Genomic DNA, 24317 nt, shown 5'->3' with positions numbered 1-24317 from the left:
CGCTCGCCGGGTCCTCCCCCTTCAACGCCCCTCTCCGGGCCGCTCGCTCGCTCGGCAGCTCCCAGTCCCGGGTCCGTCCGAGTCCCGCGCGCGCCCCCGCGCGCGCGCGCGCCTGCCCGCCCCCAGGCTCCCCGCGGGCCGCGTCACGTGACCGCGCCCAGCCAAGGCGGCAGCAGCGGCGGCGCGAGCTCCGGCGGCGGCGGCGGCGGCGGCGGTGGAGGTGGTGGCGGCGGCGGCGGCGGCGGCGGCGGCGGCGGCAGTGGCAGCGGAGCAGCTGCGCCGCCAGCGTGGAGCGGGAGGCGTGTGGGTGTGGAGAGAAGGGAGCGCGGGTCCGGAACGGGTGAGCCTTCGTCTCTCCTTCTGCCTACCCCGGCGGTCCTGCGGCGGGGTGGGAGAAGTGGGGAGGGCGGGGGTTGGGGAGAGCCCCCCTCGGTCCCCCAGCCGGGTCGGCCACCCGGAGCTGACGGACACGCCGCCTCGTGCGCGGCCCGTGCGCTTCAGTGCCGGCCGCGGGCTGCCGGGGCTTGCCCTGGGCGAGGGCTTGCACCCCGCCCGCCCGTCCGCCCGCCCGCCGCTTGCCGTTGCGGGCCGGCGGCGTGAGGCCGGCCGGGCTGCCCGTGCGGAGCGCGGCGCGCCCAGTGTGCGGCTCTGCGGAGTCGAGGAGGCGGGTCCTGCGGGGACGCGGGCGGCCACTCGCCGGCTGCCGGGCTCTGGGCGGGGGCCGGGTCGGGCGCCGCCTCCGCCGCCGCCGCCTCCTCCTCCTCCGCCACCACCTCCTCCTCCTTCTCCTCCTCCTCGCGGTGCAGCGTGAGTAGGGAAGCCCCGGCTGTTGGACGCGCAGCCTCTCGGCTCCGTGGCCGCCACCTCCCCGAGCTGCACAGCCGCACCTCCGCGTGCTGCCCGCCCCCAGCCCCGAGCGCCGGCTGCCCCCGAACACCGAGCGCACCCCCAACCCCACCCCACCCCACCCCAGCCCAGCCCAGTTCGCGGACGCTGCTCACGGACCTTCCCGCTCTCCTGCTCTCCTCTTCCCCCCCCCCCCCCACACACACACACTCCCTCCCGTCCCCCATCGCCCCGACCCTCCTTGCAGTCTCCTTTCTGCCTCCCTCTCCGGAAAATGGTTCCTGCTGCTGGCGAGGTGAGTGGCGGCCGCCGCCCGCTGTCGGCGGGGGCGGCGGGGCAGGTCACCTGCTGGGGGAAAAGGCCGGGCAGAACCCCGCGGTCGGGGGTCCGGAGCGCCGGCTGCTCGGCTAACTGCAGCCAATTCGGGGGGAAGTTGGCTGGGGGTTGGGGGGCAGCCCGGCAGAACTGGAGGCGCGCGCCGGGAGGGTGTGTGTGTCTGTGTGTTTGTGTGTGTATTGGTGGGGGGGGCGACTTGCAGGTGGTCTCTGGACGTAAAGGTGAGCGGGGTTTCTGGGCGGGCGTGGAGCAACCCCGCCGCCCTGGGGCCTGAGAGCCGGGGCTTGTCGCCGGGGGGGGGGGGACGGGGGGACGGGGGGGGGGGCTTCGTCTCCACCGCCACAGCTAGCTCCCCGGCTTTCCCACCCGCCTCGGCAGCGCCCCGAGCCCATCCTGCCGCCGGCCGCCCCCCCAATCCCGGCGCGTGGTGACCTTGAGGGCAGCGCTGCCCTGCACACTCTGTGTGCCCGCGCCCCGCGGGAGGGTCACCCCCACCTCGAATCCCCACTCCCAGCCCCCTCCGCCCCCGGACTGCGCCCCCCGTGGGGAGGCGCCGCGCGTGGGGCGCTGGGCTGGTGGTGGTGGGGGGGGTGTTCTTCCCTCGCACACGCCGGCCGCGGATTGGTGCCTGTCCGATCGGACGGCGATTCCTGGGGAGTTGAGAGCGAGCGCCTTCGCCTTTGCTCCCTAGTCTTGCAGTCTCGTTCCCCGAGGATGTGCACGGGTGCTTCCGATTTCCCGTTTTTGGGGTGCGTGTTTTTTTTCTTTCTTTTTTTTTTTTAGCGGGGGGCTTTAGTTTCAAAGGAGAGAGAACCGTGCGCCCGCGTTCCCGTCCTCCCCTCCGAGCCCCCCCATCCTTCTTTGGTAGGGATCGGTCGGAACGGGTAGCATTCCTGTTGCGTGGGTGGGGTTCGCCCCTTCTGATTCCCTCCTGCTGGTCTCAGACCCGTCCGGGGACTAGCTGAGGGGGCGACCTCCGGGCTCTCTGCGGCTCCCGCATCGCTTCTGCGCGCGTTTCATTCACCAGATTTTTTTTTTTTTTTTGCGGGACTCGACTCTCGAGTGCCCACGTCCTGTGCGGGGGAGCGGTGTGGAGCGCCCCGACCGAGGACTGGGTATGCTTAAGGGTGGATTAAGTGAGGGAGAAGGTGCTCCTCCGCCAGCGTTTTTTTTTTTTTTAACCTTTGCCTGGAGTCTCAGCGCACTGGCCGCACACCTTTGACAGCTGTGCACGATCCTTTTTTTTTTTTTTTGCATTTTGCATTTATTCAAGCTGATAGTTCCTGTTGGTACAGATGGTGGTTCTTGATCTACTAGTTGCACAGATTTCCCCCGCCTTACGTGTGTGGGTATGTGCAGGTATCTGGACTGTCTGCCCTTGAACATGGGAGCCTTTGTTAGGTTCATCCGCCCCCACCTGAGGACTGCCGTGCTTTAAAATGAGGCTCTTGTTGGCGTGGGTGGATTTTTATCACCAGTAGCGCCTTAAAGATCCACTTGGTCCGAGATCCCTCGGGATCCAGTAACCCACGTGAGTGCGTGGCAGGCCTGACCGCCTCACCCGGACCCCTGTGCCACATGGCGTGCGGCAGAGGCGGATTGTGGGAATTAAAGGGATTGGAGGAAAATCTGCTGTTTGTACTACCTGCGTTTCATTTGGACCTCCCGCTCCCCCTCTTCAGGGTCCAGATGAGTTCAGATTTGAAGGAAATGGAAACATTTCCCTTCAAGGGCCCCTTTGGAGACTGGTAAATAAAATGGGCTCATTTAGCCATGGTTTTCCAGGGGACGTTTTAGTTTCTACCTTGCTCTGGATGAGACAGTTAAATTGCTGTAATTAAGGGTGGATCTCTGTCCTGATTTTGGCTTGGGTGTAACTGCAAAGATCTTTGAAAAGTAACTGTTATTTCCTACCATATAGTCTGCAAAAGTGAGTCACAATCGGGTGAGTTGAGGACAGAGCGCCACCTTTAATCTGAAATTTGTGGTTTTTCTTTTATCAACAAGGTGAAAATTCACAGTATGGCTTTTTGATTTTTATTACAGTTGTCATTACAGTCATATTCATTTAGATGCCTTTAGATGTATGATGAAATTGGCTTCAGTTTTGTGTATTCGCTAATGGTTCACTGTTTGAGGCGGGGGATTTCTGCATTTGTGTAGGAAATCATGTCTTTTAAATTGAAGCGTGAAGCTGTGGTGAGACATCTGATTTTGACTTTTGCTTCTGATAAAGTAGTTAAATGATAATGACAGTTTGAATCTGCTTAAATAAAACAGTAGCCGCATTGTGGACACTCAAAATTGCCCCGGTATAAGGGTAACTACCAGGTTGGTGGCAGTTTATATTGTTTTCCTAGTTTCTCTGCTATTAACAGATCCAAAAATAAATATTCGTTATCTATAGTGTGATCACCCTTGCTTGAATAGGGTTTAGTATAATTTTTTTTTAATCGTCCGTCTGAGAGCTTTAAGGCTTTACTGTAAGTATTAGGATGGCTTGTTTTTAAATAATACACATGAGGACTTCCAGTATCAGTATTTATCTTTGTTTTTATTTTGTTTTGGGGAGCACACCCAGTGGTGCTCAGGGCATTTTCCTGGCTATTTTTCCAAGAGTGTTCAGGGATTATTCTTGGCAGTGCTGGGGGACCATAGGTGATGCCTGAATCGAACCCTAGTTGACCTGTGCAAGGCAACCGCCCTCCTTCTTCTGTACTGTCTCTCCAACCTTAGCATCAGTATTTAAAACTCAGAGTTTAAGATGTGCTGGAAAAAGTGCTTCCTATATATGGCTTTTCTTAAGTGCACCTCATAGGGAAATCAGTGGAATTTTTAATGCTTAGAAAACAAATGGCAGTAGTGTCTGTTGAATTAGTTAAGATTTCCTGCTCAGCCCACATGTTCCCTTCTGTCCCCTTCCCTTCCATATCTCCGAAGACACAATGATTTTTTTTATTATTGTGCTGCAAATGTGACATAAGTAAGGATTTAGCGCTCTACTAATAAATTAATGTGTGGTTATTACCAAATATAGTTGTAGTTACAAACCACAAGATGTTGCTCCTGTTTGCAGTTAAGTTTTAATTAAACACTTGCTCTTTCTTCATGGACTTCTGTAAAACCTAAGCTATTGAGTTGTAGATTAAATTTTATTAAGTTAAAATTAAAGAATCCGCTGGAGATGAAAGGCAGTTTATGCTTTTTCAACCTTTGGAATATGACCCCAGGTTAAAGGACATTATTTGCGCCATTAGGTTGAGTATACATTGTTATATATGCTTGGATAGGATTCTTGATTTGAGGGTTAAGCTTAGTAATTTCCTTTGTCTAACATATTAACTTCAGTTTGATGAAACAGTGCCTTCCCATGTGATTTGAGTTGTACAGGTCAACAGATTTTAAGAGGAATGACCCATTAGAACTGTAGGTGGAGTTTTTTGAATTCTAAAAGAGTTCTTGCCCTTTTCTTCTTTCATGTAGGCATATAGTTGTTATATATTTCAGCTAATTCAAATGTTAGGTCTTCATTTTTTCAGTACGGATGTAGTTGTAATATACATCAACTAATAGAAATTTTACCTTTTCACTTTTTAATTCTGCAGTTTTATTTGTAGAGACTGAGGGGGCACACCCAGTGGTGGTATGGGATTACTCCTGGCTTTGTGCTTAGGCTTGGGGGACTGTGGGGGGGGGGGCAAGATCAAATCAGGGTCAGCATCAAACAAGGCTCTCGCCCCACCTGCAGTACTATCTCTCCAGCTCCTAATTCTGCAGCCTTGTAATGAATGAACAATTAAAACTAAAAGTACAAAGGAGTAAAAAGCAAGAAGCAGAAACGTCAGTGAAATTCTGCAGTTGGATAAGAAGAGTACTTTACTGAAACCATTTGGAGTAATTATTTTCTAGCAGGTGTCATAATGCACAGAATGTGAGGTAATATGAAAGGAAAGTGATACAATATAGAATAAATTTCAGAAAGAACTTAAAAGATTCCTTTTGGAAATTTAGCCTTCACCTTTTCTTTTTTTTTCTTTCTTTTTTTAAATACACCTATCTTTGGTGTCTGGTTAAAATTTTTTCATCATGACTTTGTGTTCAGGGATCTCCTGGCTCCTGCTGTTGACTGGGGGTATTGTGAGGCAAGTGCATTAATACATGTGCTATTTGCCAGTCTAAGTTAAAATTTTTCATTGTGAAAATTTCCAAAGAAGTGGAAGGGTGAAACTTAGAGATCAGTTTTAATAGTTATTAACTCAGAAAGCTAAATATACTTTCTCATCAGTTACTAGCTCCACAGTCCTCTAATTTCATTCATATAAGAAGTACACGTTTGGGGCAGGAACAGTGGTACAGAGAGTAGGATGCTTGCCTCGCATGGAACTGAGCCCGGTTCAGTCCCCAGCACCCTGAGCACTACAGGGGTGATCCCTGAGCACAGAACTAGGAGTAAGCCTGGAGCACTGGAGTGGCCCCGAAACAAACAGAAAAAGAAATTCATGTTACAAATAGGATCATAGGTCTGGTGGCAGAATCTAATTTTTAGATTTTATATTTGTACTTAACAGAAAAATACACAGTGGTGACTAATATCTAAATGAATTTGAAAGGTCAATTTTATTTCTCATGTTTTTGTAACTCCATTTTACAACAGGTATTTAAAGCTAGTGTGCCTTAAAATTTACTCGTCATAATAATGCTGTTGATTTGTAAAGTGCTTAATAGTATTTCAGAATTGTTACCCCCTCACTTGCTTCTCCTTATGAGATGGCAGACAGTTAAACATTTCTTTTTCTCACTTAGACAAAATTAGTAGTCTAGGCCAGTGTTTCCCAAAGTGGGAGATACTGCCCCCTGTGGGGTGCTGAAAGGATTGGGGGTGGGGGTTGTCATGGTGGTAGTCTATGGTAGACTTTGGGGGGACATGTTCTCTTTTCTTGGGGATGCTGTGTGATTCATTTTTTTTCCTGAAAAAAAGAAAATATCGTTTGATACACTAGCTAAATGTGGAACTTCTGGCCTAAGTGTCGAAGGTCACATAGCTTAGATTAGCCGGATCTAGGTGGCTTCTAACTTTTGCAGTATTACTCTTTCCATTACATATGCTTTTAAAATAATGCACATTTATGAAAAATCTGATTAGAGTGAATATGCTGTATTATGAACATTTGTTTGGGTTTTGCTTTATACATTTTTTAAAGCCTGGCAAGCTCCCCGTGACGTATTCGATATGCCAAACACAGTAACAAGTCTCACAATGGAGACGTTACTGGGCCTGCTCAAGCAAATCAGTGAACAACGGGAGGACAGTGCTACAGAGCTACAGTGCTTTTGGGGTCTACAGAGCTACAGTGCTTTTGGGGTCACACCTGGCAATGCACAAAGATCACTACTGGCTCGGCACTCAGGAATTACCCCTGGCGGTGATCGACCATATGGGATGCTGAGAATCCAACCCGAGTTCGCCGCTATCGCTCCAGCCCCCTTGCTTTATACATTTAATTGTTGCGTGTGTTGGGTTAATATAAACAGTCCTGGCCTAATGTAATTCTTTCAGAGTTATCTAAAACCTGAGTCAGTAAATTTGAACTTCAGAAATTTTTAATAGTTCAAGGTATTGGAGCTCACGCTTTGCATTTTGGAAGCCTGAGTTTGATCCCTTTCACCACAGGGACTCCAGAGCGCTCCCAGGTGTGGCCCCAAAACAAAACAACCAAAAGAGAAATTTGTTTTGAAAAACTTGTTCTTTGAAATAATTAAGGGTGTCTTAAATATTAAATTAAGAATAAAATTTTAATTGCTACTCCTCTAATTTGTAACGCTTTATTATTTATTTATTTTTTTGTGCAAAGGACCACATCCAGGGATGCTCTGGGTTTACTGTGACCATATTCCCATATGCAGTAACCATATGCAGTGCCATGGATTGAACCAGGGTCAGTCACATGCAAGGATAATGCCTTACCCCTGACTATCTGGACTCTGCCAGGATTGGCTCTGCTATCCACCATCCCAAGGATATTTTTTCTCTGCAGCTACATGCTAAATCATTTCCCAGCACCAATTTATTATGTAGCACTGTAGCACTGTTGTCCATTGTTCATCCATTTGCTTGAGCGGGCACCAGTAACGTTTACATTGTGAGACTTGTTGTTACTATTTTTGGCATAACGAATTAACCACGGGTAACTTTCCAGGCTCTGCCGTGCGGGCGGGATACACTCAGTAGCTTGCCGGGCTCTCCAAGAGGGATGGAGGAATGGAACCCGGGTCGGCCATGTACAAGACAAATGTCCTACCCGCGGTGCTATCGCTCCAGCCCAATTTATTATGTAATGAAATTTATTTTGACAAAGTCCCAAATGAGAAGATTTTAGCTCTTGAAATCAAACCTTGTAAATCCCACAAAGAAGATAACAGTTCTCCTGTCTTAAGTGCACAAGAGGATCGCCTGGGAATATTGGAGGTACAGACTGCCTAGTATTGGCCCTGCGGTTTCCATTCTGCGTGTTTAGGCTGGGGCTGAGTAATCTGCATTTTGAGGAACACTGAGGTTGAATTTATCACCAGGTTAAAATTATGTATTAGAGGCCCGTTTATAATTAGAACATTATTGATTAATTGACTTTGACCATAGCAGAGTTAGAGCTTTCTGTTTTAACTACTGTAGCCCACGTTTCATTGGTGGATTTAGTTGTGGTTGTGTGACAATTGTATAATTGAAAAATCAAAAATATTTTTATTATCTGTATGTACTATCTTTCAAAAGATCTGTCTCTGATTATTTTTTTAAGTTGCTTAGTAAGCACTGTAAACTCCTAGACAGAATGTTAATCTTTTTGTGTGTCATGTCTCAGTGCCTGCCATTTCCAAATGACTTGAACATGAAACTTATTTTGATAAAAATAATGCATACTGTATAGTTTTGCTTTAGTCTTTTTACTAGAAAAGTAATATTGGATTAAAAGTAATATTGGATAGTCTTTCAAGGTAAAAAAAATATTGGTGGATAAGTAGTGGTCTCTCAGTAGTTTCAACTTACAAGTGACTCTTCTTTCAGAAACGGCAAGTTAGTGCCAGTTGATCTTTCAGTAGTATTAATGATATAAGAAAAATTGATAATTTGCCATCTCTGTGTTGTAATAATACATTGCTATTTCATGTAGATCTTAATAGCAGTTTGTAGAGCAGTCTCCTGCAAGGTTCATTTGATTTTAGTCAGTCTGACTTTTTGAACTAATTTATGTAATAATATATACCACATGATTTTTTCCCTAAGATTGATTTCTAAATGTTATTTTTGACTCATATATCCAGTGGCCTGCATATGTATTTATAATACATGTTATAATAAAAGTCATTCAGGCAGTTCCATTTCAAGGCTGCCAAATGTATTTTTGTTGTTTAAAAAAACTTACGCTTATTTGCATTACTCTAGGAAAAATTAGAATTATCAATTATAATTACCAGCAATTGTGGAAATAAATTTATACTAATACCAGTTTCTATTAGACTCAGATAAATTATTTCTAGACTTCTCATTACTCCTGTTTACTACTATTTTTTTTTGATATTTCTAATAATAATTTGCAATACTCTCTCCCAGAAGCTGAGGTATCTGCTTGGTATTAATATTCCTGTCACCTGAGATTGCAAGGGTTGGATGTGGGGTAGATAGTTTTGAATGAACTAATGCTTGCTTACTCTGTGAAATCTGAGATTATAAAAAAAAACTTGAGATTATGCTTTGTAACTGTAAACTGGTATGAAATCTGTAAAGCTCTGGTAAATTAGAAATGAATGTTTTTATCTTATTTTTCTTCTGAAAAGTAGATATTTAAAAGGATTTGACTTTTAAAAAGGTAATTTTTAAGTAACTTGATAATCAACAATATGGATTTATTGTGCTTTGTATTTGGGGGTTCAATCATGCCTCCATCTGCTCTAAACAATCTTTACCAGTATTTTCAGATCTCCTACTTTAGTCTTTTATTTTGGTACAAGAATTTTTTGTTTTTAAATAGCTTTCTTGTTTTTACTTGTTTACTAAAACTTTTCATGGTTCCTCCTTTCTCTCTTTATGCGTTTTATGTAGCATGATTTAGAAATTAGGACACTTGTTCAGAGAAATATTAATGAAGAAGGCAGAGCCAAATCCGAGATTGGGACTTCTCCCCTGCCTGGACAATGCTATTATGAGCTGAATCTGTCTTAACTGTTTAACGTTTTGCTCCCCTAGTTCCCAGAATCCTTTTAAAATGGAGGTTCTTAGCTGTTACTTTTCTCTATTCCCTAATGAGGATCATTACTTTGCACACCTCTGGGGGTGCTGTTCACAATCAGTACCGTGTGACTCCTGTTAACTGGAGTTGAGAGCAGGGAGGCAGGACTGCAGTAGCAATGCTGACTACCCAGTAGTGCACGTGGGTATTCTGGCAGTGTCCTTGCTCCCTTTACATTCCCTTTGCTGTGACTTCATGTATGTTTTTCTTCCAGTACAACTTTCTGTCTTGGCTTTATCTTTTCTAGTCATTGATTTTCTAGTCTGGATTTCTCTTGTTTTGTAGTGGTGTTTATAAACTTTCCAAAGAGCCTTCTAAATAGTTACTGTATATCCTTTTAGTATTTGGGGATAATTTTATATGGGAGGAGTTGAGATGGGTTATTAAAATATATATATAGCATTGTATGTATACAGCTAATGTTCAATCAGTTTTGGGCACATTTATTTAGAATTCCAGCGTTGTATAACTTGCATTGTTAATGTGAAGCAGTTAAAATTGAAGAGCTTTTCTTGAATCATTCCTCAGACCTTTTTACCTTTGAAGTTAGTATTTTTGGGTCTGTACACTGCTATGTTGAAGGGCCTAGCATATTCCCCAGGGATACTCAAGGGTTCCTCCCTAAGCCAGAATTTAAACTGGGCCTCGCCTACAAAGCATATGCCATGGCTCCTAGAGCTCTCTCAAGCTCCCAGTTTCTCTTTTGCAGTGCGCATATTTCATAGAATGTTTCTTTGGACAATAGAATTTGGTTTCTATATATAAGAAGTCTTTCATTCCCTAATTTCGTTGTAGTAATTAATTTGCCCACTACAAATTTCATTCTGTTTTGTAACTAGTCATCATAATAGCTGAAATTTATATCTTAAAATGACCAGTTTCACTTTTCCTTTGGCCTTTGACATCTTTTCTCTTCATAGGGATTGATGTTCTCAAGACGTACTTGCTGGTTCTGTAATCTTCTGATACGTTAGTGTGTAAAATGGTGTAATTGGAAGCATGTCTATGACTTAAAGGTTAAAGTGACACCATAATAGTGACTATATTGAAGGAATATCATTAGAAATCATTTTTAAATCAAAAAGTGCTACAAGTTCTAATATTTTTAGGAGAGTTTTTCATGAACTGGAATAAACTGTTAGCTTGTAAACTGTTGCCAGGATCACTGTAGCTTCAGGAGTAAGTGTAGATACATGTTCTCTATTAAAGTATAAAAATTTTAGTTTGCTTATCTTTTAAGTGCTTCCCCTAGGTTAATACAGGAAAGCCCATCCATTATCTCTTTTGTGGAATGCTCATATAAAATGTGGAATTGTTATTACAAACATTGAATCACTTACTCATTCGTGTGAATTTAGTGTATAAACCAGTATAAAAGTTGCCTGACATACATGTGAATTTAGTGTATAAGCCATTATAAAAGTTGCCTGAAAAAAGTTCTCTCCAGATTTATTTTCTGGTGATTAATACAACTGAAACGGTACAGGTGCACCTTTGTTGAGTGCTCTAACCCTTTTAAATTTTTTGAACTTAGTTGTTGGTGAGCTACTTAGAAGGAATTCTCACTCCTTTTTTTTTTTTTGCTTTAACATTGTCATAGTCATAATAAAATTGTTGTTGATCCAGAGAGGAAGGCATCTTAGGTTTTGGTGCAGGGGGAAAAAAGAAAGTGAAGGTGAAAATTAGTGGAACCAGCAAAAGTAAATTAGGTTGGAACATGATTTTTTTCTACTCGATTGGGGTCATACTACTGACCACACATGGGCAACATTGACATTAACCCCATGCTGCCTTGCTAATAAAGTTAATGCACGATTTTCAGTTTCTATGCTGTAATCAAGTGATGCTCTCCTCCCTCTTTCCCCTCCCCCACCCCCACTTTTTTTTTTTTTAATTTATGAACACCATGAGGTACAGTTGTAGACTTTCAAACTTTTGTGCTTGGGTTTCAGTTATACAATGATCAAGTACCCATCCCTCTACCAGTGCCCATTCTTCACCACCAATAATCCCATTAGCCCTCCCACCCCACCCCACCTCTGTGGCAGGGCATTCCCTTTTGCTCACTCTTTCCTTTAGGGACACACACTTTGTTTTGCTTTACAAATGATTGTTGAACTTTATCACTCCAAATAACATGATAGAGAATTAGTGTACGTTCTCTGTCCTGGAGATTCACCTGCACCTCAGCCTGTGAATCTCTTCCCTCTTGAGAAGCCTGTGTTCTCTTAAATGTGTACCGCTCCCACCCTCCCTCGCTCCCAGCCCCTGCTTGCTCTTCTATATATTTCTTAAGCACTTTTCCTTGAGTATTTGTTAGCTCTTAATGTTCTTTCCTATGAGGAGGGAAGGTGATGAACCTGGAAAACGAGGTGGAGGGTCACGCCCAGTGATGCTGGGGCTGGGGTCCCTGGAGAAATTCCCAGTGATAGTCCCAGGAGGATCAGCGGTGCTGCAGCCATCAGCACTGCACTCTGCAGTGCACAGGGAACCACGTGGTGCCGAGGACCAAACTCAAGAGCCCGGCACCTATAATCCATCCCTTTGAGCCAGGTCCCCTTTCTTTCCTTTTGCCAGTGACTCCCCCTCCCCCATTATAAAATATTCTATTCTGTGCCAAACATTGAAGAGTCTTATCTTCATGCTAGACGGGATGCTGTGCAATGAAGTCAATTAAATGTTCTTTAAAAAAGAGAGAATTACTGAGTCAAAATACAAAAGTACAAATAAAAGACTGAAAGCAAGTAAGGTTAGTGAGACAGGAAGTAAATGAGGACAGATACATTAAACACTCTGAATATTGTGTAGCTATAAAACAGGTATCGACCAACCAGCCTGCCCTTCACATCAGATGTTATAGCCAGGCATACATAGGATTTAGGGTGAGATTAAGTTCATCTGTTGCTGACTTTTAATTTTTGTTTGGTGACCACACCCAGTGATGCTCATGGACTACTCCTTGCTCAGTGCATGTGGATTGTTCCTGAGTGCTTGGGGGATCATGCAGTTCTGGTGTTAGAACGGGAGCCACTACCCTTGGAGGTCTCTCCACCCTCAACACCATGTTTATAGGTTTAGTTGAACACCGAAACTTACCTGATAGGTTCTCTTTGTCTCTAGACCTCATGCTACAGTAGTCCTTTTGTTCCTTTGCTATCTTTTTCTGTGCCTGTGTTAATTAGTATTCCTGTTTGTCTTTGATTTAGGTGTTCATTCTGATGTGGTCTTAAGTTCTTTCCTTATTTTAAATTTGATTTTTTTTTTTCACCACCAGGAACTATAAAGCCACTGTATCCAAGTGACTTTGGATATGAATCTTGTTTCTTTCTTACTGCCTCCAAAGTACAAAATACCAAGTTCAGGGAATTTTATGTCATTTAGGGTTTGATATAAATCAGAAAATCTTGTATGCCTCAAATTTTCAGCCACTTAATTCTATATTCTTCTAGGTTTGCCTTCTAAAGATCTTTTTTTAAACTAGTTTTTTATCGTTTGATGTTTCATCTGTGATATTATTTTATATATGAAAAGAAGTATAGAGAAGCCATGCTATCTGAGATATACCCAGTTAAAGAAATGGCATATAATTCATATTTAGCTCTGCTTCTTGCCAAAAATGAGTTAGTATGAATTTACATATTTATATTAAGATTCCCAGCCTTCCTCACTTCACTTCATGGAATGCTGGCCACTTGAGAGGTATCTTCCCCAAAGACTCTGACCGACTCGAGGATGTGGACCAAACGATTTTGATATTCTGGCACTTGGGGTGGTGGGGTGTTACAAAGAAAAGGTCTCAGTCTCCTCCCCTAATAGTGCACTCCCCAATTAGAAAGCTCCACAAGTAGGTTTAGCTTCACTGTCACTGTCCTCCCATTGTTTATCGATTTGCTCAAGCGTGCCCAGTAACATTGTGAGACTTGTTACTGTGTTTGGCATATCGAATATGTCACGGGTTTAACTTATTTGTTTATTATTCTTTCCTCACTTTTTTTTTTCGGACCACACCTGGCAGGTGTGTGATAGGGCAAGTGCCCTACCTGCTGTACTATCACTCCAGCCCCACGCACACCTTTTTGAACTGGTAAATTCTTATTGCCACACTAAATTATGCCCATTTTAGCAACAACAAAAAAACCCTTGAACTTTGACATATAAATTACAGAAAAACTGTCACTGTGGTCAAGTAAAAGAATGCAAACTTAGAAGCCAGACAGTTTTATTTAGTGTTAGGACAAAGTGATGTGCTTGCGGGAAGCCACCGCTTGTGGTGCTTAGGGGCGAACATGCTTGCTCTGGGGATTTAACCCAGGGCCTTAGAGGCATTTCTCAAACCGCCTTAAGACTTTTCTGTTTGATTTTTAGTTTTGGGGTTATTCTTAGCAATGCTCAGGGGTCACTCCTGACTGCACTCAGGAATTACTCCTGGCATGATTGGGGGACCATATGGGACGCTGGGGATCAAACCTCAGTCAGACACGTACAAGACAAGCACCCTACCCGCTGTACTATCTTTCCAACCCCTTCCCTTAATTCCTTTTTGTAATCTTCCCCCCTCCATTTTCCTCATCTTCTTTTGTCATTATTTGAATTTTCAGTTGATTTGAATTTTTAAAAATCTCTATGTACAAGGAATCGTATAGCTTGCATTCTTTTAGAGGCCGACTTTGAATACAATTATTTGAGGTTTTATTTGTGTTGTATTAATAGTTCTAATTAATGCTATATATTCTACATGGATGTGTACATTCCTACATACATGCATATTTTATTGTATTCATAGTAGTTTTATCTCATGGCTTTCAGTACAGTGTCCAGTTTCTTATGCACTTCCCCCCCCCCCCGCTTTCCCTGTCCCCCCCCCCCCGCCACTCCAAATCACCCCATTCTCCGCATTTGATACACTTTTTAATTGAATTGTTTGCATTTTAGATGCAAAACTGTTTATATTTTCCATTATGTCGCTTATGTCCTTTACCTGTTGAGTTGTAGGTTCTTTATAAACTCTAGTTAAAAGTACTATGGGAGGAAGCTTTTGTATTTGTACTTGGTTGAAAACTTTGTTGAAGATAAAAAAGTATATGTGATGCCTAAAAGTGAAAGAGTGAACAGGAACACTTAAGTATTCTTTGTTGAGATCAGAACTAAAGTAAAAGTCATTGCTCTAGATGCCCGAGGGAGTATATGGGCAGACTGCTTAATGCCTATGCAGTAGCTGTTTTTCTAAAAAATCATTTGAGAGTTATTTTTGAGCATATGTTAGCCCTTGTTTGTCCAAAAAAATCATATATGGTAGAAATTAAACTCGATTGGTGAAAAGAAAAATATATTTATTTTTCTGATTTTGGGAACCAGCTGTATCCTGGCTCTGCAATCAGGGATTTCTCCTGCCCTGGCTTGGAACCATATTGGGTGCTGAGGATTTAACCTGGGATGGGCATGTGCAGGGCAAGTACCTTACCTGCTACACTCTCTCTCCAGCCCTAAGATATGACCAAATAAAAGAGAGATTAACCTGTAAAGTATTTGAGAAAATCTGCCTTGCCTGTGAATTTACTGTTAAAATAAATGTAGTAGCCATTTCTGTGGGCTGCTTCTTTGGATTCTGCTATACTTAAGAAGTCTGTCTTATCCTTTAAAAACAGTAATGGGAACCACAGAGATAGTAGAGCTTGTAGGGCATTTGCCTTGCACGTCACCGTTCTCGGTTCAGTCTCTGGCATCATTTACAATCCCCTGAGCATGACCAGGAGTAATCCCTGAGTATGGCCAGGTGTGTGTCCTGAAAACTAAGAGATAAAAAATCTGGGGTGGACCAGAGAGATAATACAGTGGGTAAGGTACTTGCCTTGTATGTGACTGAACCAGATTTGATCCCTGGCATCCCGTATGATCCCCTGAGCTCCACCAGGAGTGATCCCTGAGCACCAAGAAAGGAGTGAGCTCTGAGCACAGCTGAATGTGGCCCCCAAATCAAAATGAAAAGCGGGGATGGTATGGTTATTTTACAAAGAATTACATTAATATAGCATAGTTGCAGCAAACTATTTTATATCTTCCATTATGTCATTTTTGTCCTTTAACTGAAGATAAAAGAAATTCTCACCACAAACATTACAGTTCTTAGGGAGAAATAAAACAAGTGCATTATCAGTTATTTAGTTTCTATGTCCATGTGCTGTCTGGTGCGGTTTTAGATGCAAAACCCAGAGTCCCTTTGGATCAAAGAATGCAGTTTTTCAAAAGCATTTGCTGAGCAACCTGTCCTTGACCGAAAATCATCCTTAGTGAAGACAGTCAGTCAGAACAATATTAGACTTGATTTCTGCCTGTCTTCTTTCTCCACTTTGCAGGTTCCAGTGTCTGATTAATTTATTATGTAGAACAGTTGGTTGCTCTTATTGTTTCTTGAATGTCCCCTGGGGCTTCCCTCACCACCTACCCCACACACACTGCGGGAGGCTCATAAAACCCTATAAAGTGTTTCTCTCTCAGATAGTTATTACCATGTCATATAGATACGTTATATACATAAAACTAGTTATTACTTTCCCCCATGTGTAGGTATTATAATTATTGTAGTTGTAGCACTGTAGCACTGTCCTTCCATTGTTCATCGATTTGCTCGTGTGGGCAGTTATAATAATTACATGTAAAAATGCATATTAATGTAACAGTAAGAATTTCTTCATAAGAATCGTGTGTGATTTCTTCATTTCTTTGTCTTGATACATATGTATTATTAGTGTAGAGTTATTTAAGTCCATGAAATATTGACTTGAGACTCTTTAACAAGTTGGTTAAGATTAAGAAATTTATTTCTACAGGTGTATCTGTAAGAATCGACCATAGGACTGACTGGAGAGAGAGTAGTGCAGGTAAGATGATGGCCTTGCACATGGCCCACCCATGTTTGATCCCCAGCATCCCATGTGGTCCCCCAAGCACTGCCAAGAGTGATTCTAGATGCAGAGCCATGAGTTACTCCTGTGCATCAGTGGCCCCCAAACAACAACAGAAAAACAAAAAAAGATTGACCATGTTTTTAAGATTTTACAACTTTCATTTATTTCACTTTGAGGACCTTGATATTTAACTGAATTTGTTTTTTTCTTTGAAAGAAGTAAAATCTCAAAGAACGGTCAACTTTTAAGAGATGTTAGATTAAAAAGGAGAAAAAACAACATTCTTTTTCCAAATAGACTAGCTCTAAAAATAAATTGCTTTCATTAGGTAAAGGGAACTTAAAATTATTAAAGTGAACACTTTTTACTAAGTACTGTTCTAAAGCAATTTATGCATCTTAACTGATTTCTGTGAAATTTGTGGGGCAAGATACTATACTGAAAATGATGAAAAGGTTATTAATGACTTCAAAGAGAAATCCTGAAATACTGCCAATTACATAACCTTTTTGTCGACTTAAAGTATAATGATACTGATTGTATATTGTTTAGGAAATGTAGGATAAGTAAAATAAAAATGAAATCTTATTCTAACTCTTAGAAATAGCCAGTTATGTTTTGACTTATATTGAGTCTTTTTTGTACCTTTTCAATTGCTGGAGATTATGCCGATAATTGTGTCGGTTAAAACTATTTTTTTATTATATCATTAATATCGTTTTAGTTAGTATAATACTCTATCCTGTGGCTCTTTTCATGGACGTATTGGTTTTGAGTTTTACTGTTATGTTAAATAGTTCTGCAATGAGGGTCTTTACTTCTTTATAGGTTTATCTTTGCCGATATTTCCTTTCTAATTTTACTGGGTAATAATTAAAAGATTTTGGTAGTTTATTGTCTTTTGATGAAAATTTTCTTCCATCCTTTCTTTCTGTGAGCCTGAGAAGGCATTTTAAAAATTTTTGCCCCAATTCTTGCTCTGCTGCTCTCTTCTAGATGTGTAATTTTAACTTTTCCAAATTCCCCTAGCAAAGTACCTTCATAAAATACTTAATTTGAGAAAAAAAGAACTGAAAAATCTTAACCAGTTTTGAGAAATTAATCACTCATCTTTGGCACAATGTCCTGTCCCGACATGGTTCTTTGTGACTCTTGAATAAATCAGATCTTGTGTCTGGTCTTGAACTTGAGACCACTGACATTTTACTCTGGTAAAGTGCTGATTTTATCTCTCCTTAGGTATTGTAATATTCTTGTGATAATTTATCACAACAATGTACCCTTTTTTTTTAAATCAAGCCACTTTTTTTTAACTCCACCTAATTGACACTGGAAGGTATGAAATACTTTGTGTAACTATGCTCTGCAAATGTAATTCTTTGTGAAACAATCTCATTATCTCTTTATCTCTTGTTTTTAAAGGGTAGGATAGACTTTACATGAGTCCCAGAATTCAAAGAAGCAACCTGTAGAAATGGTTACTTGATTTTAATAATGTCAGTGAATAGTCAAGCAAGTTTTCTAAAATGCTTATTTACTGGTTATTCTCATTTTTAATGAAAGGAAACTACCAATCTCATAATGGTGAACATTGTATATGAAATAAAAGCTTTACAAACATGTACTTGTTTTAGTTTTAAGTCCTCAGGCTTTGAATGGAATATTTGGGATTTTTGAATATATTTTCTTCAAAAATATTAGTAATCATTGTCCTGGGCAGTAGCTTTATAATCTGCTAAGAGGCAGTGTTCATGTTTTAAGTCAGTCTTATTCTAGTTCTCAGTATGCTTTGAAAGTGTGTGATGAATCATCAGGTGTTGTATAATCCCAAAGAACTATTCTAAGTGTGTGCCCCCTCCTGGTCTGTCATCTCTTCCTGTAATGAATGGGGATATGTTTGCAATTACTCCTATACAAAGAAGAAAAGCATTTTGGAGTGGCTGTCATACCTTCAAACTTCAGCTGTTTTTGCCATTTTTGCATCCTGTTCTTAGAACTAGATAGTGATCTCTAGCTCTCTGCCACGATTTTTTTTTAAGTTGTGCTGAGTTTTGCTTGTATTTCCACATATAATCCAGGTTGAGAGCCCAGCTGTCAACTCTGCATCATAATTTGGATGGCCCTCTACTCTCTGCTCTATTGATATAAACCCATAGATTTCATTTAAATATTTTCTTTGTCAGAGACTACATTGTTCATAGTCTTTGTCCTGAAAGGAGGGAAAAGGAGGGAAGACAATTTTCTGGGAGCTTTTGACCATACACTCTCCAGTAATTTGATACCAGGGCTCCCCTACAAGACAGATGCCCCAGAAGTTGAAAAGAAATGTTTATTGTATTTGTTTTGGGATCTAGGCACTTTTAACTTGAAGTTGCAGATATACACAGATTTCACTGGGAGGGGCTGTGGCTTGGGGGTGGGGAGGTGCTGGGAGAATCATATGAGTGTGCCTCACACATGCAAGATACAAGTCCCATGAAGAAACCGCATCTTTGAGCCCCCCAATTTGGAATCTTCAATAGGTTACAGTGCTGTTGAGATCACAGCTGCAGAAATGGGGTGTGATAATGGAAGGAGACAAAGACAAATGACGTAGTTGATTGGACATTACATTTTTGCATATGAAGTAAATTAGATCAATATATATGAATGTGAGTAGTTTATGCAAGTGGTTTTCATTCAAGTATTGCATCTTAATTAGTAAAAGTATAGGTGTCAGAGCATGAAGTGAGAAGGAAAAGAAAAGATGAAGTATACCATAATAACTTTAGCGGTCTGTTACTTTAAGAGAATGAAGTCACTGAATATTGGTCTGGTCATGGAATACATCTAATTGCTATCTGGAATGGAAAGAAATGAAAGAGTGAGGAGAGGTGTGGGATAATTTCTCTCTTACCCTGAAGGCTACTACATTTTCAGCTTCCTGAATCAAGTAGAACAAATGGAGAACCAGGAACTTGGCAGAAAAATCCTCTTAGAAGCCAAAAGTCTGTCCTCAAAACTCAGTGCCTTACATCACTTTAGTTGTTTACTTGGTGTCTTTAACTTTAAATACATTTCTGTAACATTTTGATAATTTCTTTATCAGCACAATACAAAGGAAATTTGTAGAGATGGAAAGGTTGCTCCGAGATAAGCACAAGTTAAGAAAGAATTAAAAATCGAGATTGAAGTTTTTTTAAAAAAAATAACTCAGCCAGGAGAAATATTAATAGCGGTCAAAATTCTTGCCTTGCACTCAGCTGATCTCCAGTACCACGGAACCCACCAGGAGTAAGCCCTGAGTTTAGCTAGTTGTGGCCCCAAAACAACAAAAATCCAGTAACTCTTTGTTGCTCTTTCTGACTGTCATATTCCCATCTGAACTAGTCATCTTTTAGAATTCATTGCAAAACTCCTCCATGAAGCCCTCCCAATCCCTGCAGAAAAATTAAAAGCTTTCTTGGCACTGAAGTATTATGTGTTCAGTAGATACTGAACCTACATCTCTTTTTTTGTAGTCACAGTAATTAACTCATCATTCCAGGAGTTCACTTTATTATAGACCTGCCTGCTTTGCTCATTATTCTGTGACATGGTTTGTACACGTGCTCCCCTTGCCTAAATTTCTCACATTATCCAAGAGCTCTTTAATGCCCACTTTGAAAATTAACTTTAAATAAGGCAGACCCCCAGCTTTCCTAGGTAGGCATCACTGTTTTAAGCTAGTGTTTCTTTGATTCTGAAACAACCATTAGAAAATGTTTTCAGTAATAGTTATAGATTTGGAAATAGTTATGCACTAAGAAATAATTCTGGATTAATAGAGTTATGGACTAAGAAAGATTTACACACAGATACTTGTAAGGACAGAGGCATATTGTAGGCATAGATCACTTTAATGTAGAAAAATATGAATCAAAGCCTTTTCTGTGTTTCAACTAAATCATTTTGGCTATTTGGAATGACAGCATAGCAACATTTTTTTTTATTACCTGATGTTACGATCTTCACCATCATGACACTTTTACTCTGATTTGTACCTTTGAAATTAAAGGTACAATGAATTCTAAAAGATGCAATGAATTCTAAAAGATGACTAGTTCAGATGGGAATATGACAGTCAGGAAGAGCAACAAAGAGTTACTGGATTTTTGTTGTTTTGGGGCCACAACTAGCTAAACTCAGGGCTTACTCCTGGTGGGTTCAGTGGTACTGGAGATCAGCTGAGTGCAAGGCAAGACAATTTTGTTGTCATTTCCTGTGAGTTAATAAGTTTTTATCTTTTTAAGCTTTTTTTTATATAATAGTAATTGGGAACTGATAGACTGAAAGGAGACATTCTCTTAACTTTGCTTGAAAATTCTGTGAATTTTCTATGAGGTAGCGAATTCTTTCATTTGATTGCTTTGCTTGGGTGTGAGTGGTCTATCAGTGTGGTTTTTTTTAATATCATTGCTACCTTTGAATTACAGACATTTAAAAATTACTTTAAGAAAAAAAATGCCCATCTATTCACAGTAAAAGGATAGAATATGTGGGCTGAAAATGTTGGGGAGTGGAAAGAATAAACTGTGGCCTGTATTGGAGCCAGGCAAATACGGCATCTCTAAAATACTATTTACCATCTTACGTTGTTCTCTCTGTAAGTCCATCCTCACAGATAACCTAAAGATAATTTATGTTCAAGGACAAAGTCTAGGTTGTTGGTAGTTGATGTCTTTAGGACTCAGCATAGTACCTATATTATAGGTTTAAAATATAGTAATTCTCTTTGATCACTTACTGGTTTGATTTAAAATTGTTTTTCAAGATGATTGTTTGTTGTTGAAATTCTTCTTTGTAAAACCTTTGGATAACCTATGCCTTATGACAGTTGTCTCATAACCCAGTTGCACTGAATAATAAGTTGCTTTGACGTAAAGAGTTGGAGTTTTAAAGCTCCGTAACTATCACTGATTGCAGTCTTTGCTTTAAAGAAAATAGGTTTTACTTGGCCGGCGTCAGTGTGTGAGGTCTTCAGGATGAAGACACAGATTTTCTTTTAGAGTTAGTATGGATTGTGTTAGAAGCACATTGTATATAACACTTAGTATCTTTTATTCTGTAGAAATAAGTAGTCCTTCAGATAGAACGGTGACTTCTTTGTAGATACAGAAATGAGTCAGTTTACCTGTCCAAGTGCTGAGTAGCAGAGAAGGCATGTGGTCTGGCTCTCTTCACTCCTTTGTCCATTGTTATTTCGCTTATAATGCATTGTTGAACTTCCTGCATGTTACTAGAGGTTGAAAGTAATGTCAAGAGCAGGAAATACTTTTTCATATTCTTTTCTAGGAATACAATAAAAACAAATAGTCAAGCACATGTCCATTTAACTAAGGGTTGATTAAAAATGTGCTAGAAACTAGGGATGTGACCCCTTTTTTTCAGTGGAGGTGGCGGAACCTATACTGGGGATTGAACCTGGTCTTCCTGTATTTGCAAGGCAAGGCAAACTCTCAGCTCAGAGGTCAGTCTCTGACTGAGGCTAGCAATAGAATCTAAGTATTTACTGCAAAAAGCCAAATTTACAGCTAGCTCTGTTTAAGGTAAAAGAAAATTGTGCACATACTTAAAGCGACAAACAGTGAAGACTTGATTGTAACCTGATCTTGAGGGGAGATCAGTGTTTATGCTACCAGAGATTTCAGAGGGGAAATAATCCTTCATGAATTATTTCTGATGATGTATTTCTGATGATAATCGGTGGGGCAACCTTAAGGCATATAAAAGAATATAGTACTCGATTCAAGAAAGAACTCATGTCAGCTCTAATAAGTGGTCAGCTGTGAATGTTTAAGCGCTGGTCTTTTTATTTGTTTCTGGTTTTGAGTACAGTTCTGGGTCCAGGGTTGTATCTCAATATATGTTTTACTTATGTGCACAGAAGCTTAGCAAATATTTTATGAATATTAAATGTTGGTATGAGGTATTGGGTTTGATCCTGGCACAGGGAAGAAATAATTGTGTTGTATAAAGTGCAGATAATTTATTTGGGATTAGGGTGTTGACATTCTGAACTGATTAAGGAGATTCTCTTATAAAATATTGCCTTTCATAGACATTTGCCTCTGCAAAGCAACAGTTATAATGTTGTTTTGGGTCTGCACTTGGCTGTGTTTAGGGCTGTGTTTAGCCTTGCAGGGCTCAGGTAACCATATGTGATGCTGGAGATCAAATCTGGATTGGCATCTATAAGGCAAGTTCCCTACCTGCTGTACTCTTTTAGATCCCAACCGTTTAAAGGTTTTTAAATGTATGTCCTTATAACTTGTGTGAGCCATCCATATTAATGGCACTTATCAACACAATTCTCCCTAATATATCTCCCTCTATTCCACACCCACTCATGAAGATCAGCTATTGTTAAAGATATTTCAGTTTTTTTAAGTGGTACTAACCCTAAAGGAGATCTTAAAATGGGAGTGCTTGAAATAATTGTAGCAGTGGCAGCCTTAATGGTGAGCTAAGTTTATTCTGCTGCAAAGATAAATATATTTGGTATATATTAGTATATTTTAGAATGTGACATAACTTTATAGTCATACTGAATAGTAAACAGCATCTAAGAAGTCTATTTATTCAGTAAATGCATATCAGAAAAAATCCAGGTATTTGAAAAATAGGTAACAGAGATTTCTACACATACTATGTTTAAGCCATAGGAAAATCAATGAGTGTGAATTTATTAAAAGGTGGCCTGCACGATTTAGGTTGGATTATACCAGTGCAGTACAGGCCACTGCAGCTAGTTTGTTTTTATGCTGTTGTACAAAGACATTTAATATTCATAAAATATTTGCTAAGCTTCTGTGTACATAAGTACTTTGTGCATTGTGTATAGAGGAATGAATAGATGAGGTGAGACTATAAAAGAAGTGTCTCCTAATTTGCTTATGGTATGTTGAATATAAATATTAGCCAACAAATTAAAAGTGGGTGAGAATTAAGAAATTGTTGATGACTTAAAAAATATATGTGCAGAGGATTTTTTTTGGGGGGGGGGCAAGGAGGAAGCCACATGCAGTAGTGCCCAGGACTTGGTCCCAACTTTGTGCCCAAGGTTCATCATGGAAAATTATTTAACCATTAAAAGGAAGGAAATCTTGCCACTTGTACATGATAGCCTTTGAGGCATACATGTTAAGTGAAATAAGACAGAGATAAATACTGCATGTTCTCACTTATGTGTAGAAACAGACAAAAAATAAACCTGAACTTAGATTGGTGGTAGCCCAAGTCAGTGGTATGGGCCTAATGAAATGAGTAAAATGGGTGATCAAGAAACACAGATTTCCAAATACAAAAGAAGTCCTAGAGATGTAATGTACGGAATGGTGACTTATAGTTTATAATATTTTTATTGCTTAGATTCTCATCACAAGATTATTTGTAACGTATAGGGCTGGAGTGATAGCATAGTTGCACGCAGCCAACATGGCCGACACGAGTTCGATTCCTCCACCCCTCTCAGAGAGCCCGGCAAGCTACCGAGAGTATCTCGCCCGCACGGCAGAGTCTGGCAAGCTCCCTGTGACGTACTCGATATGCCAAACACAGTAACAACAAGTCTCATGATGGAGACGTTACTGGGCCCGCTCGAGAAAATCGATGCACAACAGGAGGACAGTGACAGTGATGAATAGTAAGTTTGTGATAATTTCGCAATGTGTATGAAAAATTTTTATACTTGAAACTAATACAATGTTGTATATCAAGTATATCTCAATTTTAAAAGTGAAGAAACATCCTGAGTAGGGGTCACTTGTAATTCCCAAACTGTAAATTAGTATTTGGTGTATTTGTTATTTTTTCCCTTCCAGTGCCAGGTGCCAAAGCAGGTCTCATGCATCCATGGCAAGCGCTCTACTACTGGGCCGTATCCCTAGCCCAGATGTTGGGGTTACTAAATTCCATCTTGGCAGCATTT

At 41.0% G+C, this 24317-nt stretch overlaps 1 protein-coding gene across 2 annotated transcripts in view; it reads left to right on the top strand.

The window, feature by feature from the left end:
• The first annotated feature begins 202 nt into the window (after positions 1-202).
• Positions 203-24317, top strand: part of ATP2B1 (ATPase plasma membrane Ca2+ transporting 1) — a 135645-nt gene continuing 111530 nt past the window's right edge. Inside the window, exon 1 of one of the 2 annotated variants that reach the window (XM_056117937.1) lies at positions 203-340. The gene's annotated coding sequence lies outside the window, so the exon portion shown is untranslated. Of the gene's footprint in view, positions 341-1074; positions 1142-24317 lie in introns of those variants that run through there. The other variant, XM_056117942.1, reaches the window with a different exon arrangement.

Source organism: Sorex fumeus, unplaced genomic scaffold, assembly GCF_029834395.1.
Source record: "Sorex fumeus unplaced genomic scaffold, SorFum_2.1 ptg000003l, whole genome shotgun sequence".
NCBI lineage: Eukaryota > Metazoa > Chordata > Mammalia > Eulipotyphla > Soricidae > Sorex > Sorex fumeus.
The sequence above is the reverse complement of the archived record's forward strand: the minus strand, read 5'-3'. Positions and strand labels throughout refer to the sequence as shown.